Source organism: Montipora capricornis, chromosome 7 (genome assembly GCF_036669925.1).
Source record: "Montipora capricornis isolate CH-2021 chromosome 7, ASM3666992v2, whole genome shotgun sequence".
Classification (NCBI taxonomy): domain Eukaryota; kingdom Metazoa; phylum Cnidaria; class Anthozoa; order Scleractinia; family Acroporidae; genus Montipora; species Montipora capricornis.
This window is the reverse complement of record NC_090889.1, coordinates 1,439,645-1,443,235: the sequence shown is the minus strand read 5'-3', so window position 1 is coordinate 1,443,235 and position 3,591 is coordinate 1,439,645. Positions and strand designations below refer to the sequence as shown.

General features: G+C 36.3%; 1 non-coding gene across 1 annotated transcript; it reads left to right on the top strand.

Annotated features, from left to right (window-relative positions):
* Positions 1-598: 598 nt before the first annotated feature.
* On the top strand, positions 599-672 carry Trnas-aga (transfer RNA serine (anticodon AGA)). The gene has a single exon. It is a non-coding gene; the product is annotated as a tRNA-Ser (tRNA).
* Positions 673-3,591: the final 2,919 nt, after the last annotated feature.

Genomic DNA, 3,591 nt, shown 5'->3' with positions numbered 1-3,591 from the left:
ATACCATGATCACTAAAAAGGCAGTAAAGTATGTAACATAAGCGTTAAAATATTTGTAAAAAATGGGGGACATAAATTAATTAGAAGAATAAACAACAATAAGCTTTTATAACCTGATCTAAACAAATAATTTAGCACGGATGGAATCAGATTGTTTGTTTAGCGTTGATTTTAGGTCTTTGATAAAAAAACGATGAAACAACAACAATGATATTAAATGTAAGGAGAAATGTATACTCGGAAAAATATCCGAGTCCCAGATGGGATTTAAACCCACGGCCCTCCGTGATCTAGTCGGATGCTGTAACCACTGAGCTACTGGAGACTCTATGGTGAGCAAGGGTCAATTTGTGGGTCTCGACTGGAACCGCATCGCGCGGCTACACAGCCAAGTATTGACTAGCATATTTGAAACTCACTAACAGCATCGCGCTGTCACATTAATGCATATCAAGATGCAGCCAACCAACCTCCAAAGTGAGTGTGTTAACGATGAAACAACAACAATGATATTGAATGTAAGGAGAAATGTAGACTCGGAAAAATATCCGAGTCCCAGATGGGATTTGAACCCAAATTGACCCTTGCTCACCATAGAGTCTCCAGTAGCTCAGTGGTTAGAGCATCCGACTAGATCACGGAGGGTCGTGGGTTCAAATCCCATCTGGGACTCGGATATTTTTCCGAGTCTACATTTCTCCTTACATTCAATATCATTGTTGATAAAAAAACATTTCGAAAATTGTAAAAAAATTGCGCCATGTCGTCCGGTTCCGACGAAATGAGACGCAGGTTCCGACTGCGTTTGGCAACCCAGTTATAATTAACGTCTATAATTAACGTTGGCCAAAATCACCCAAAATTACCGATTTTTTGACGGAAAATTCATCCCAGAGGAGTAAAAAATTCGCTCGGCGTGTAAATAAGGTAAATATGTCTGAGCGAAAGTGAAAACAAGCGAATAGTTTGAGGGAAAACACAATTCTGTGCGATTTGAGTCTACGGAGGAATTTTATGCAAATACCACGCCCACGAAAGTACGTTTTCAGCGATGTGCAGTAAGTGCTTTCAGCCTATAAAGGTAATTTTCGGAATCAATTTTCAACCTTCAGTGAATTTCTTTTCACTTGAAATGATGCAAATATGCGTTCACCACAATCCTCCTCAAACAGTTACAAGTATTTAGCGTTATAAAAAAATAAAAAAAGAAAAAAAAAAGAAAAGGTTTTATACGTTGGTGGTCTTGTTGTAGAAATGAACGATGATGTGAAAGAGTTAGAGGTGTCCAACCCAGCAACCTCTGCCTCTAGTGCGGAACAACATGGCGGCGGGGGTCTGGAACAGTCCTCAGCTGGTCGTATAGAATTGGAGTTAAAGCCCGTAGTGGAACGGAAATCAAAAGCTATGGGTGTCCGTGAGCGCGTCTATCAAACTCTCGTGTAGCAGGTTGGGCCGATTTTACGCGGACAAAATATAGCACATGCACTCACCCACTGTTTGCGACGGGCGTTTAATCGTCTTCTGGGCAACAGTGACTTTGACGATCGTGACGGCATTTTTCGTTTCCAGAATAGTTTCCGTGTCGCTCGATTTCGTTCCGGAGAATGGCTCAACGATATAACACGCGTCGATGAATTCATGGACGTGTTGAGTTGTATGTCCAATTCAAACGAGCAATTTTGAGGTGAATGCCTCCCTTCAGATAGAATGTGGACTTTCTACCCCGTCAAAAACAAAATTTAAAACATGTCCACAATGGAGGGAAAATACTAAAAGTAACTTATCTGGTGGGTATGTTCCTTTCATTGGGTCTGTCATTTGTTGCTTGGAACTCTTGCCTCAGTCGTAGGAATTAATAAATCATTACAGAACTTTAGTGCGTGACTACTCTCGCTTCTCGGAAGAAAAGTTGATTGGACAAAAATTGTTTCCGGAAACGTAGTAGACGCCGATAAGCAATTCTCGAGATGTTATAACATTAATTTAAATAAGCTTATCAAGATATACACGCTTCTCTAAAACCCATAACTAAGCGTAAATCTAAGATGTAATCTAAACCGTGGATAACGAGAGAAACAAGGAAATCTATTCAAATGAGATTGACTTAGAGTCAAAAATTTATTTCTGAAATATTTATATAAAACATATTATCATAATAATTTTCAAATAAACATCAATAGCAGGAAAAAGAAGTGGAAAGACATAAATAATCTTATCAACAATAAAAAAAAAAAAGGAAATCAACAACTATATTAAAACGTTTGAGTTACCGAGGTCTATCCCATGATCCAATCGCGAATGCTGTATTAAATACTTATTTTGCATCGGTTGGTCAAAAACTTGCATCAAACATACCACGTGGTAAAAAATAAATACATAAATAATAATAATAATAATAATAATAATAATAATAATAATAATAATAATAATAATAATAATAATAATAATAATAATAAAACCAACAAATCAAAAACAAAAACAAAAAAAAAACATTTCACAGATTGTTTGCCAATAACGGGTTATAATGGTTCTTTTGAGTTCAAACTGGTTCACGCATCTGAAATTGAATGTGAAATTAAGCTGACACCTACAATAAAGCACGTGGATTATACTCCAGTCCAACGCGCTTGCTAAAATGTGCGCATCATATAATTGCTAAACCGTTAGCGATTCCAATAAATATAATCAGTACAGAATGTCAAAGTTAAAACATGCCAAAATTGTTCCTGTTTTTAAAGACGGAAATGAAACTGAACCGCGTAATTACAGGCCGATATCCCTTCTCTCGATATTTACTCGAATTTTTGAAAGGGTTGTGTACAAATGACTGAAATAGGTTTTCAATAAGCATGACGGGAATATTTTCGTGTGGAGTTTTTATTGATCTGCACTGAAAAAGCTTTCGACACTATCGACCACCAAATCTTCCTGCGGAAACTTTGGCACTACGGGGTGCGAGGAGTGATAAACACTGTGCCTCCTACAAGGTTTCTTGCTCGGTCCCCTATTGTTTCTCATTTATATAAGTGATAGTTGTAATTCTTCAAATAAACTATGTTGCTATTTATAATTATTTGATGATGATACAAATTTGCTTTATTCTAACTAGTGTCTTAAATAACTGGAAACAATCGTGAAAGAGGAATTACTGAATAGCTATGACTGGTTAAACTCAAATAAACTCCCCGTTAACATACAAAAAGACTGACTTCGTTATTTTCCATTCTCACCAAAAACGACTAAATTATGAAGTAAATCTAAAAATGTATGATAACCATGTAAATAACTTTATTCCTCTGTTTAATGAATTTTTGCGATTAACAAGCTCTATTTCAAAATATACTCCCTTATAATGCTTGATGTTTCCAACAGTTCTATTCCGTCTAATCTCGCAGATTTGTTTACGCCTACAACTTAAATACATAGCTATTACACCCGAAAAGCTGTTGGTAATTATTTTATTAATTATTCTAGAACAAACCAACTTAGATCCTCGTTTTCAGGATTAGATCAAAAATCTGGAACTGCACCCTTAGCTAGAAAATCTCAAAAAAGCTCCCAAAAGGCAATTAAAAGAACCAGATAACTAGG